Genomic DNA, 15327 nt, shown 5'->3' with positions numbered 1-15327 from the left:
GTACTGCCATACTACTACAGTACTACCATACTACTACTACTACCATACTACTACCACAGTACCACCATACTCACTACTACTGCCATACCACTACACAGCACTGCCATGCTACCACTACAGTACTGCCATACTACTACTACAGTACTACCATACTACTACTACAGTACTGCCATACTACTACTACTACTACAGTACTGCCATACTACTACTACTGCCATACTACTACTACCGTACTACCATACTACTACTACAACTACTATACTGCTACTACGGTACTACCATACTACTACTACAACTACTGTACTGCTACTACGGTACTACCATACTACTACTACTACAACTACTAAACTGCTACAACAGTATGGACATACTACTACAGTACTACCATACTACTACTACTACCATACTCCTACTACAGTACTACCATACTACTACTACTACAGTACTACCATACTACTACTACAGTACTACCATACTACTACTACTGCCATGCTACTACTACAGTACTACCATACTACTACTGCCATATTACTACTACAGTACTGCCATACTACTACTACTACCATACTACTACTACAGTACTGCCATACTACTACTACCATACTACTACTACCATACTACTACTACTACCATACTACTACAACTACTAAACTGCTACTACAGTCCTGCCATACTACCACAGTACACCATACTACTACTACCACCATACTACTACTACAGTACTTCCATACCACTACCACCATACTACTACTACTGCCATACTCTACTACTACCATAATACTCACTACAGTACTACCATACTACTACTACTGCCATACTACTACAGTACCACCATACTACTACTACTACCATATCCTACTACAGTACTACCATACTACTACTACAGTACCACCATACTACTACTACTGCCATGCTACTACTACAGTACTACCATACTACTACTGCCATATTACTACTACAGTACTGCCATACTCACTACTACTACCATACTACTACTACAGTACCGCCATACTACTACTACCATACTACTACTACCATACTACTACAACTACTAAACTGTTACTACAGTCCTGTCATACTACTACAGTACTACCATACTACTACTACTACCATACTAACCACTACAGCACTCCATACCACTACTACCATACTACTACTACTGCCATACTCTACTACTACCATACTACTACTACAGTACTACCATACTACTACTACTGCCATACTACCACAGTACTACCATACTACTACTACTACCACCATACTAATACCACATTACTACCATACTACTCACCACAGCACTGCCATACCACTACTACTACTGCCATACTACTACTACAGTACCACCATACTACCACTACCACAGTACCACCATACTACTACTACAGTACTGCCATACTACTACTACCACTGCCATACTCACTACTACAGCACACCATACTCACTACCACAGTACTACCATACTACTACTACAGTACTGCCATACTACTACTACTGCCATACTACTACTACAGTACTACCATACTACTACTACTACTACCATACTACTACTACAGTACTACCATGCTACTACTACTACTACCATACTACTACTACAGTACTACCATCCTACTACTACAGTACTACCCTACTACTACTACTACCATACTACTACTACTACTACTACAGTACTACCATACTACTACAACCATACTACTACTACTACCATACTACTACAACTACTAAACTGCTACCACTACATACTACTACAGTACTACCATACTACTACTACTACCATACTACTACCACAGTACTACCATGCCACTACTACAGTACTACCATACTACTACTACTGCCATACCACTACTACAGTACTGCCATGCTACTACTACAGTACTGCCATGCTACTACTACAGTACTGCCATACTACTACTACAGTACTACCATACTACTACTACAGTACTGCCATACTACTACTATTGCCATACTACTACTATAATACTACCATACTACTACTACAGTACTACCATACTACTACTGCCATATTACTACTACAGTACTGCCATACTACTACTACTACCATACTACTACTACAGTACTGCCATACTACTACTACCATACTACTACTACCATACTACTACTACTACCATACTACTACAACTACTAAACTGCTACTACAGTCCTGCCATACTACTACAGTACTACCATACTACTACTACTACCATACTACTACTACAGTACTTCCATACTACTACTACCATACTACTACTACTGCCATACTACTACTACTACCATACTACTACTACAGTACTACCATACTACTACTACTGCCATACTACTACAGTACTACCATACTACTACTACTACTACCATACTAATACTACAGTACTACCATACTACTACTACAGTACTACCATACTACTACTACCATACTACTACAACTACTAAACTGCTACTACAGTCCTGCCATACTACTACAGTACTACCATACTACTACTACTACCATACTACTACTACAGTACTTCCATACTACTACTACCATACTACTACTACTGCCATACTACTACTACTACCATACACTACTACAGTACTACCATACTACTACTACTGCCATACTACTACAGTACTACCATACTACTACTACTACTACCATACTAATACTACAGTACTACCATACTACTACTACAGTACTACCATACTACTACTACAGTACTGCCATACTACTACTGCCATACTACTACTACAGTACTACCATACTACTACTACTGCCATACTACTACTACAGTACTACCATACTACTATTACTACTACCATACTACTACTACTACAGTACTACCATGCCACTACCACTACTACCATACTACTACTACAGTACTACCATACTAACTACACAACAGTACTACCATACCACTACTACTACCATACTACTACTACTACTACTACTACAGTACTACCATACTACTACAACCATACTACTACTACTACCATACCACTACAACTACTAAACTGCTACTACAGTACTGCCATACACTACAGTACTACCATACTACTACTACTACCATACTCACTACTACAGTACTACCATACCACTACTACTGCCATACTCACTACTACAGTACTGCCATGCTACTACTACAGTACGCCATACCACTACTACAGTACTACCATACTACTACTACAGTACTGCCATACTACTACTACTACTACAGTACTGCCATACTACTACTACTGCCATACTACTACTACCGTACTACCATACTACTACTACAACTACTATACTGCTACTACGGTACTACCATACTACTACTACAACTACTGTACTGCTACTACGGTACTACCATACTACTACTACTACAACTACTAAACTGCTACAACAGTATGGACATACTACTACAGTACTACCATACTACTACTACTACCATCCTACTACAGTACTCACCATACCACTACTACTACAGTACTACCATACTACTACTACAGTACTACCATACTACTACTACTGCCATGCTACTACTACAGTACTACCATACTACTACTGCCATATTACTACTACAGTACTGCCATACTACTACTACTACCATACTACTACTACAGTACTGCCATACTACTACTACCATACTACTACTACCATACTACTACTACTACCATACTACTACAACTACTAAACTGCTACTACAGTCCTGCCATACTACTACAGTACTACCATATTACTACTACTACCATAGTACTACTACAGTACTTCCATACTACTACTACCATACTACTACTACTGCCATACTTCACTACTACCATACTACTACTACAGTACTACCATACTACTACTCACTGCCATACTACACACAGTACCACCATACTACTACTACTACCATGCTCCTACTACAGTGCTAATTACCATACTACTACTACAGTACTGCCATGCTACTACTACTGCCATGCTACTACTACAGTACCACCATACTACTACTGCCATATTACTACTACAGTACTGCCATACTACTACTACTACCATACTACTACTACAGTGCTGCCATACTACTACCACCATACTACTACCACCATACTACTACAACTACTAAACTGCTACTACAGTCCTGCCATACTACTACAGTACTACCATACTACTACTACTACCATACTACTACTACAGCACTTCCATACTACTACTGCCATACTACTACTACTGCCATACTCTACTACTACCATACTACTACTACAGTACTACCATACTACTACTACTGCCATACTACTACAGTACTACCATACTACTACTACTACTACCATACTAATACTACATTACCTACCATACTACTACTACAGTACTGCCATACTACTACTACTACTGCCATACCACTACTACAGTACTACCATACTACTACTACAGTACCACCATACTACTACTACAGTACTGCCATACACTACTACTACTGCCATACTACTACAGTACTACCATACTACACTACACACTACCATACTACTACTACAGTACTGCATACTACTACTACCATACTACTACTACAGTACTACCATACTACTGCACTACTACCATACTACTACTACAGTACTACCATGCTACTACTACTACTACCATACTACTACTACAGTACTACCATCCTACTACTACAGTACTACCCTACTACTACTACCATACTACTACTACTACTACTACAGTACTACCATACTACTACAACCATACTACTACTACTACCATACTACTACTACAGTACTACCATACTACTACTACAGTACTACCATACTACTACTACTGCCATACTACTACTACAGTACTGCCATGCTACTACTACAGTACTGCCATGCTACTACTACAGTACTGCCATACTACTACTACAGTACTACCATACTACTACTACAGTACTGCCATACTACTACTATTGCCATACTACTACTATAATACTACCATACTACTACTACAGTACTGCCATGCTACTACTACAGTACTACCATACTACTACTGCCATATTACTACTACAGTACTGCCATACTACTACTACTACCATACTACTACTACAGTACTGCCATACTACTACTACCATACTACTACTACCATACTACTACTACTACCATACTACTACAACTACTAAACTGCTACTACATCCTGCCATACTACTACAGTACTACCATACTACTACTACTACCATACTACTACTACAGTACTTCCATACTACTACTACCATACTACTACTACTGCCATACTACTACTACTACCATACTACTACTACAGTACTACCATACTACTACTACTGCCATACTACTACAGTACTACCATACTACTACTACTACTACTACCATACTAATACTACAGTACTACCATACTCACTACTGCAGTACTGCCATACACCACTACTACAGTACTGCCATACCACTACCACTGCCATACTACTACTACAGTACTCACCATACTACTACTACTGCCGTACTGCTACTACAGTACTACCATACTACTATTACTACTGCCGTACTACTGCTACAGTACTACCATGCTACTACTACTACTACCATACTACTACTACAGTACTACCATACTACTACAACAGTACTACCATACTACTACTACTACCATACTACTACTACTACTACTACTACAGTACTACCATACTACTACAACCATACTAGTACTACTACCATACTACTACAACTACTAAACTGTTACTACAGTACTGCCATACTACTACAGTACTACCATACTACTACTACTACTACCATACTACTACTACAGTACTACCATACTACTACTACTGCCATACTACTACTACAGTACTGCCATGCTACTACTACAGTACTGCCATACTACTACTACAGTACTACCATACTACTACTACAGTACTGCCATACTACTACTACTACTACAGTACTGCCATACTACTACTACTGCCATACTACTACTACCGTACTACCATACTACTACTACAGTACTGCCATACTACTACTACTGCCATACTACTACTACAGTATTACCATACTACTACTACAGTACTACCATACTACTACTACTACCATACTACTACTACAGTACTACAGTACTACCATACTGCTACTACAGTACTACCATACTACTACTACTATACCTACTATATTGCTACTACTGCCTTACTACTACTACAGTACTGCCATACTACTACTACAGTACTACCATACTGCTACTACTACTACTACTACCATACTACTACTACAACTACTATACTGCTACTACAGTACTACCATACTACTACTACAGTACTACCATACTACTACTACTTTATTACTATAATACTACAATGATACAACTTCAGTACTAATTCTAATAAAGAAGTGTTTCTCTTTCCTCCCTCTCCCCCCTCCCTCTCTCTCTCTCTCTCTCTCTCTCTCTCTCTCTCTCTCTCTCTCTTTCCACCCTCCCTATCTTTCTCTCTCCCCATCTCTATCTCTCTCTCTCTCTTTCCACCCTCCCTCCCTCTCTCTCTCTTTCCACCCTCCCTCTCTTTCTCTCTCCCCATCTCTATCTCTGTGTCTCCCCCCCTCTCCCCCTCCCTCTCTCTCTTTCTTTCTACCCCATCTCTCTGTGTCTCTCTCTCCCCCTTTCTCTCTACCCCATCTCTCTGTGTCTCTCTCTCCCCTTTCTCTCTCTCCCCCTCCCTCCCTCTCTCTCTAGGTCTGGGTCTGGTCTGTATCAGTGCAGGCCTGCTGGTTCGTGTTCTGGTAACTCTATCTGTGGTTCTGTTTGCTGGTTTCACTCTGAGAGAGAAGCTCTTTATTGCTTTGGCCTGGATCCCCAAAGCCACCGTACAGGTGAGAGCTTAATTAGCTACAAATACACTGCTACCTATGGGGACAGCTCCTATGGGGACAGCTCCTATGGGGACAGCTCCTATGGGGACAGCTCCTATGGGGACAGCTCCTATGGGGACAACTCCTATGGGGACAGCTCCTATGGGGACAGCTCCTATGGGGACAGCTCCTATGGGGACAACTCCTATGGGGACAGCTCCTATGGGGACAGCTCCTATGGGGACAGCTCCTATGGGGACAGCTCCTATGGGGACAGCTCCTATGGGGACAGCCAAAGAACCCTTTTGGAACCCTTTTTTCTAAGCCCTTACAGGAGGCTGGTGGGAGGACATTTTGGAAGGAGGTAATGGCTGGAATGGGATAGATGTAAAGGAATCAAACACATGAGTCTTTATTGAATCAAACACATGAGTCTTTATTGAATCAAACACATGAGTCTTTATTGAATCAAACACATGGGTCTTTATTGAATCAAACACATGGGTCTTAATTGAATCAAACATGTGGGTCTTAATTCAATCAAACACATGAGTCTTAATTGAATCAAACAGATGACTCTTTATTGAATCAAACACATGGGTCTTTATTGAATCAAACACATGGGTCTTAATTGAATCAAACACATGACTCTTTATTGAATCAAACACATGGGTCTTTATTGAATCAAACACATGGGTCTTAATTGAATCAAACACATGAGTCTTAATTGAATCAAACACATGACTCTTTATTGAATCAAACACATTAGTCTTCATTCAATCAAACACATGGGTCTTAATTGAATCAAACACATGAGTCTTAATTGAATCAAACACATGACTCTTTATTGAATCAAACACATGACTCTTTATTCAATCAAACACATGAGTGTTAATTGAATCAAACACATGAATCGAGACCTCGTGCGTTTTGGATGGAATCGAGACCTCGTGCGTTTTGGATGGAATCGAGACCTCGTGCGTTTTGGATGGAATCGAGACCTTGTGCGTTTTGGATGGAATCGAGACCTTGTGCGTTTTGGATGGAATCGAGACCTCGTGCGTTTTGGATGGAATCGAGACCTTGTACGTTTTGGATGGAATCGAGACCTCGTGCGTTTTGGATGGAATCGAGACCTCGTGCGTTTTGGATGGAATCGAGACCTCGTGCGTTTTGGATGGAATCGAGACCTCGTGCGTTTTGGATGGAATCGAGACCTCGTGCGTTTTGGATGGAATCGAGACCTTGTGCGTTTTGGATGGAATCGAGACCTCGGTTTCCATGTGTCCCAGCTTAGAATGATCATCCCATATGTCCCACCAGCCACTGAGGGATGTAGTCAAGATCTGTCGAGGGTTTCAAATCATTCTAACTGGTTCTGTTGGGTTCTAGGCAGCGATAGGTTCTACAGCCCTGGACATGGCCTGTGTAGAGAGGTATTTGGTTCTAGATCTGGGTACCTAAATCATTCTAACTGGTTCTGTTGGGTTCTAGGCAGCGATAGGTTCTACAGCCCTGGACATGGCCCGTGTAGAGAGGTATTTGGTTCTAGATCTGGGTACCTAAATCATTCTAACTGGTTCTGTTGGGTTCTAGGCAGCGATAGGTTCTAAAGCCTTGGACATGGCCCGTGTAGAGGGGTATTTCTGTTGGGTTCTAGGCAGCGATAGGTTCTACAGCCCTGGACATGGCCCGTGTAGAGAGGTATTTGGTTCTAGATCTGGGTACCTAAATCATTCTAATTGGTTCTGTTGGGTTCTAGGCAGCGATAGGTTCTACAGCCTTGGACATGGCCTGTGTAGAGAGGTATTTGGTTCTAGATCTGGGTACCTAAATCATTCTAATTGGTTCTGTTGGGTTCTAGGCAGCGATAGGTTCTACAGCCCTGGACATGGCCCGTGTAGAGGGGTATTTGGTTCTAGATCTGGGTACCTAAATCATTCTAATTGGTTCTGTTGGGTTCTAGGCAGCGACAGGTTCTACAGCCCTGGACATGGCCCGTGTAGAGGGGTATTTGGTTCTAGATCTGGGTACCTAAATCATTCTCACTGGTTCTGTTGGGTTCTAGGCAGCGATAGGTTCTACAGCCTTGGACATGGTCCGTGTAGAGGGGTATTTGGTTCTAGATCTGGGTATCTAAATCATTCTAACTGGTTCTGTTGGGTTCTAGGCAGCGATAGGTTCTACAGCCTTGGACATGGCCCGTGTAGAGGGGTATTTGGTTCTAGATCTGGGTATCTAAATCATTCTAACTGGTTCTGTTGGGTTCTAGGCAGCGATAGGTTCTACAGCCTTGGACATGGCCCGTGTATCGGGGGATGAGGTTCTGGTGAAGTACGGTCTGGATGTTCTGACTGTGGCTGTTCTGGCCATCCTCACTACAGCACCTATAGGAGCCCTGGGGATCGGCCTGGCAGGGCCCAGACTGCTGACCAGACACCCGGAGGACACACACGCAGACAGGAAAGAGGGTGAGTGTACGCACACACGAGTATAGACAGCGAAATACACACTTAAGCAGCCAGGCAAGTAGGTATGAACTTACAAACACACCCTAAAACACGCGCACACACACTTCATAGTATTTTCCTCTCTGATTTGAATCAGGCACTGAAGAGGACGCCCCAGAGTCTGTGTCGGGACCCGTGTCTAAAGGGGTGGAGCCATGTGAGAGCAAGATGTGAGCTCAACCAATCACCTTCCAGACAGCAGGGTCCATTGGACCAGTCATAATTCAGAACAGTCACTTTGACTGCATTCCAAATGGCTCCCCATTAACCTGTGGTCCTGGTCTAATGTAGTACACTATATTATAGCGCATAGGGCCCTGGTCTAATGTAGTCCACTATATTATAGCGCATAGGGCCCTGGTCTAATGTAGTCCACTATATTTTAGAGAATAGGGCTCTGGTCTAATGTAGTCCACTATATTATAGAGAATAGGGCTCTGGTCTAATGTAGTGCACTATGTTATATTGAATAGGGCTCTGGTCTAAAGTAGTGCACTATAATATATAGAGAATAGGGCTCTGGTCTAAAGTAGTGCACTATGTTATATTGAATAGGGCTCTGGTCTAAAGTAGTGCACTATGTTATATTGAATAGGGTGCCATTAGGGACACAGTTTTTGGTCACATCTTTGTTTAATGATGTCATTACATCATCCTATGTATCAGGACACCACGGTACTGTTGACCTTTACACATTCAGCCCTGTCCCCAACTCCATCAGGAGACCACTGTTCTGTTGACCTTTACAATGAGTTCATGCCCTGTCCCCAACTCCATCAGGAGACCACTGTTCTGTTGACCTTTACAATGAGTTCATGCCCTGTCCCCAACTCCATCAGGAGACCACTGTTCTGTTGACCTTTACAATGAGTTCATGCCCTGTCCCCAACTCCATCAGGAGACCACCGTTCTGTTGACCTTTACAATGAGTTCATGCCCTGTCCCCAACTCCATCAGGAGACCACTGTTCTGTTGACCTTTACAATGAGTTCATGCCCTGTCCCCAACTCCATCAGGAGACCACTGTTCTGTTGACCTTTACAATGAGTTCATGCCCTGTCCCCAACTCCATCAGGAGACCACTGTTCTGTTGACCTTTACAATGAGTTCATGCCCTGTCCCCAACTCCATCAGGAGACCACTGTTCTGTTGACCTTTACAATGAGTTCATGCCCTGTCCCCAACTCCATCAGGAGACCACTGTTCTGTTGACCTTTACAATGAGTTCATGCCCTGTCCCCAACTCCATCAGGAGACCACTGTTCTGTTGACCTTTACAATGAGTTCATGCCCTGTCCCCAACTCCATCAGGAGACCACCGTTCTGTTGACCTTTACAATGAGTTCATGCCCTGTCCCCAACTCCATCAGGAGACCACTGTTCTGTTGACCTTTACAATGAGTTCATGCCCTGTATGTACTGAATACATTAGAATAAAGGATTTATGATAAATATCAATGTTCCTATGTTTTTTGTTTCATGCTTTCATGTGTTCACACCAATATCTGTCTGTTGCTGTAATATCATAGAGAAAAGCAGACAATAGGTTCCACAGGTGAGGCGAGGTGACACTACGACCAATGGGAGAGCTCTGTTTCTTCACGATGGTTCATAGCCAGAGAAAGTGTCCCGGCGGTAAAGAAAAGGGGCGGCGCCGTAATTAAAGTCACCGCCTGCGTCGGCCAAATGACTGAAGGCTCCACTCCCCGCTGCCTGGCTCAGCTGCCTGGCTCAACTGCCTGGCTCCACTCCCCGCTGCCTGGCTCAGCTGCCTGGCTCAACTGCCTGGCTCCACTCCCCGCTGCCTGGCTCAACTGCCTGGCTCCACTCCCAGCTGCCTGGCTCAGCTGCCTGGCTCAGCTGCTCAGTGAACGAAGGAACCTTTGGCAGGGCAGAGGGGCGGAGCACTGACAGTTATGCTAATTATCTCCATCTACACGGGAAGTGTAGGTGGAAGGCTATTACAACGTACAATGTGCTAAGGTCATTATCATTAAGCTATTACAACTTACCATGTGCTAAGGTCATTATCATTAAGCTATTACAACATACAATGTGCTAAGGTCATTATCATTAAGCTATTACAACTTACCATGTGCTAAGGTCATTATCATTAAGCTATTACAACTTACCATGTGCTAAGGTCATTATCATTAAGCTATTACAACATACAATGTGCTAAGGTCATTATCATTAAGCTATTACAACTTACCATGTGCTAAGGTCATTATCATTAAGCTATTACAATGTACCATGTGCTAAGGTAATCAATCAATCAATCAAATGTATTCATAAAGTCCTTCTTACATCAGCTGATATCTCAAAGTGCTGTACAGAAACCCAGCCTAAAACCCCAAACAGCAAGCAATGCAGGTGTAGAAGCACGGTGGCCAGGAAAAACTCCCTAGAAAGGCCAGAACCTAGGGAGAAACCTAGAGAGGAACCAGGCTATGTGGGGTGGCCAGTCCTCTTCTGGCTGTGCCGGGTGGAGATTATAACAGAACATGGCCAAGATGTTCAAATGTTCATAGATGACCAGCAGGGTCAAATAATAATAATCACAGTAGTTGTCGAGGGTGCAACAGGACAGCACCTCAGGAGTAAATGTCAGTTGCCTTTTCATAGCTGATCATTCAGAGTATCTCTACCGCTCCTGCTGTCTCTAGAGATTTGAAAACAGCAGGTCTGGGACAGGTAGCACGTCCGGTGAACAGGTCAGGGTTTGATAGCCGCAGGCAGAACAGTTGAAACTGGAACAGCAGCACAGCCAGGTGGAATCGGGGCAGCCAGGAGTCATCATGCCAGGTAGTCCTGAGGCAAGGTCCTAGGCCTCAGGTCCTCCGAGAGAGAGAAAGAAAGAGAGAATTAGAGAGAGCATACTTAAATTCACACAGGACACCAGATAAGACCGGAGAAATACTCCAGATATATTTTTATTTTATTTTATTTCACCTTTATTTAACCAGGTAGGCTAGTTGAGAACAAGTTCTCATTTACAACTGCGACCTGGCCAAGATAAAGCAAAGCAATGTGACACAGACAACAACACATAGTTACACATGCAGTAAACAATAAACAAGCCAATAACACAATAAACAAGTCAATGACACAGTAGAAAAAAGAAAGTCTATATACAGTGTGTGCAAAAGTCATGAGGAGGTAAGCAATAAATAGGCCATAGGAGCGAATAATTACAATTTAGCAGATTAACACTGGAGTGATTCATGAGCAGATGATGATGTGCAAGTAGAGATACTGGTGTACAAAAGAGCAGAAAATTAAATAAATAAAAACAGTATGGGGATGAGGAAGGTAGATTGGGTGGGCTATTTACAGATGGACTATGTACAGCTGCAGCGATCGGTTAGCTGCTCAGATAGCAGATGTTTGAGTTGGTGAGGGAAATAAAAGTCTCCAACTTCAGTGATTTTTGCCATTCGTTCCAGTCACTGGCAGCAGAGAACTGGAAGGAAAGGCGGCCAAATGAGGTGTTGGCTTTGGGGTGACCAGTGAGATATACCTGCTGGAACGTGTGCTACGGGTGGGTGTGCTGTTATCGTGACCAGTGAGCTGAGATAATGCGTAGATTTACCTAGCATAGACTTATAGATGACCTGGAGCCAGTGGGTCTGGCGAGGAATATGTAGCGAGGGCCAGCCGACTAGAGCGTACAGGTCGCAGTGGTGGGTGGTATAAGGTGCTTTAGTAACAAAACGAATGGCACTGTGATAAACTGCATCCAGTTTGCTGAGTAGAGTATTGGAAGCTATTTTGTAGATGACATCGCCGAAGTCGAGGATCGGTAGGATAGTCAGTTTTACTAGGGTAAGCTTGGCGGCGTGAGTGAAGGAGGCTTTGTTGCGGAATAGAAAGCTGACTCTTGATTTTGATTTTCGATTGGAGATGTTTGATGTGAGTCTGGAAGGAGAGTTTACAGTCTAGCCAGACACCTAGGTACTTATAGATGTCCACATATTCAAGGTCGGAACCATCCAGGGTGGTGATGCTAGTCGGGCATGCGGGTGCAGGCAGCGATCGGTTGAAAAGCATGCATTTGTTTTTACTAGCGGTTAAGAGCAGTTGGAGGCCACGGAAGGAGTGTTGTATGGCATTGAAGCTCGATTGGAGGTTAGTAACCGCTGTTAATGGCGGTTAATAGTAATAGTCATCATAGTAATTATAGTAATTATAGGGAATACTATAATACAGGGAGAAACAGGACACTATAATACAGGGAGAAACAGGACACTATAATACAGGGAGAAACAGAGACAGGACACTATAATACAGGGAGAAACAGGACACTATAATACAGGGAGAAACAGGACACTATAATACAGGGAGAAACAGGACACTATAATACAGGAGAAACAGGACACTATAATACAGGGAGAAACAGGACACTATAATACAGGGAGAAACAGGACACTATAATACAGGGAGAAACAGGACACTATAATACAGGGAGAAACAGGACACTATAATACAGGGAGAAACAGGACACTATAATACAGGGAGAAACAGAGACAGGACACTATAATACAGGGAGAAACAGGACACTATAATACAGGGAGAAACAGGACACTATAATACAGGGAGAAACAGGACACTATAATACAGGGAGAAACAGGACACTATAATACAGGGAGAAACAGGACACTATAATACAGGGAGAAACAGGACACTATAATACAGGGAGAAACAGGACACTATAATACAGGGAGAAACAGAGACAGGACACTATAATACAGGGAGAAACAGAGACAGGACACTATAATACAGGGAGAAACAGGGACAGGACACTATAATACAGGGAGAAACAGAGACAGGACACTATAATACAGGGAGAAACAGAGACAGGACACTATAATACAGGGAGAAACAGAGACAGGACACTATAATACAGGAGAAACAGAGACAGGACACTATAATACAGGGAGAAACAGAGACAGGACACTATAATACAGGGAGACACAGAGACAGGACACTATAATACAGGGAGAAACAGAGACAGGACACTATAATACAGGGAGAAACAGAGACAGGACACTATAATACAGGGAGAAACAGAGACATGACACTATAATACAGGGAGAAACAGAGACATGACACTATAATACAGGGAGAAACAGGGACAGGACACTATAATACAGGGAGAAACAGGGACAGGACACTATAATACAGGGAGAAACAGGGACAGGACACTATAATACAGGGAGAAACAGAGACAGGACACTATAATACAGGGAGAAACAGAGACAGGACACTATAATACAGGGAGAAACAGAGACAGGACACTATAATACAGGGAGAAACAGAGACAGGACACTATAATACAGGGAGAAACAGAGACAGGACACTATAATACAGGGAGAAACAGAGACAGGACACTATAATACAGGGAGAAACAGACACAGGACACTATAATACAGGGAGAAACAGAGACACTATAATACAGGGAGAAACAGAGACAGGACACTATAATACAGGGAGAAACAGAGACAGGACACTATAATACAGGGAGAAACAGGACACTATAATACAGGGAGAAACAGGACACTATAATACAGGGGGAAACAGAGACAGGACACTATAATACAGGGAGAAACAGAGACAGGACACTATAATACAGGGAGAAAAAGAGACAGGACACTATAATACAGGGAGAAACAGAGACAGGACACTATAATACAGGGAGAAACAGGACACTATAATACAGGGAGAAACAGAGACAGGACACTATAATACAGGGAGAAACAAAGACACTATAATACAGGGAGAAACAGAGACAGGACACTATAATACAGGGAGAAACAGAGACAGGACACTATAATACAGGGAGAAACAGGACACTATAATACAGGGAGAAACAGAGACAGGACACTATAATACAGGGAGAAACAGAGACAGGACACTATAATACAGGGAGAAACAGAGACAGGACACTATAATACAGGGAGAAACAGAGACAGGACACTATAATACAGGGAGAAACAGAGACAGGACACTATAATACAGGGAGAAACAGAGACAGGACACTATAATACAGGGAGAGGACACTATAATACAGGGAGAAACA

At 42.6% G+C, this 15327-nt stretch overlaps 1 pseudogene; it reads left to right on the top strand.

Moving 5' to 3' along the window:
• LOC115115144 (sodium/hydrogen exchanger 9B2-like) overlaps positions 1-10700 on the top strand; it is a 47951-nt pseudogene extending 37251 nt beyond the window's left edge.
• Positions 10701-15327: the final 4627 nt, after the last annotated feature.

This window comes from Oncorhynchus nerka, linkage group LG8, assembly GCF_034236695.1.
Source record: "Oncorhynchus nerka isolate Pitt River linkage group LG8, Oner_Uvic_2.0, whole genome shotgun sequence".
In the NCBI taxonomy this organism is placed as follows: domain Eukaryota; kingdom Metazoa; phylum Chordata; class Actinopteri; order Salmoniformes; family Salmonidae; genus Oncorhynchus; species Oncorhynchus nerka.
Note: the sequence above shows the minus strand (reverse complement) of the source record. Positions and strands in the feature narration are given on the sequence as shown.